The following is a 671-nucleotide window of genomic DNA, read 5'->3' on the forward strand; positions in this document are numbered from 1 at the left end:
CAGGAAGCTCAAAAGGGTGTGTGTTTACAGAGCACATGTGATCTTTTTATTGCATGGTTGAGAACGGTTCTTCCATGCAATATTGAATTCTTGTGCACGCTCTCACCTTCTGAGCCTCCTACAATGTTCCCCGAATTTAACCAAAACTTTTTACCAACATGATTCTTTCCTAGAATCCAGAAAAAATTAGGAATAAACAAACAAACAAACAAATAAAACAGTGTCCGACACCTGCAAATCGAAGAATGACACTGGCACCTGGCAATAGGGACACCCATTCCCATCAGCGACCTCAGTCATGAGGCAACTCAGGTCTACAAAGCTGTCAGCTGAATGGAGTGAACAGAATAGTAGAAAAAATAAGATGGTAGCTGCTACTGCCCCAGGAATGTGACAACGTGACTGCCCTCCACACTCTTCCAGCACACACTCACATTCTAAATCTCTCTCCTTCTCCACCCGCCCTTTCTTACCAGATCACCAGCACTCACCCACTGCTACTTCTCTGCACCTTTTCTTCTCCTTCATCTTCCGCTCAGCTCAGGTACTCTTCAGTCCCAGTTTGAAAGGGGAAAGGAGAAGCTGCAGGGAAGCAGTAGGCTACTTCTAAGCCGGGATAGCTGCGGGTGAGGGGTGGGGAGTGCCCTGTCTGTGAGCTCTAGGTTATGAAA

This window comes from Tupaia chinensis, unplaced genomic scaffold, assembly GCF_000334495.1.
Source record: "Tupaia chinensis unplaced genomic scaffold, TupChi_1.0 Scaffold000117_2, whole genome shotgun sequence".
NCBI classification, from domain to species: Eukaryota; Metazoa; Chordata; class Mammalia; order Scandentia; family Tupaiidae; genus Tupaia; species Tupaia belangeri.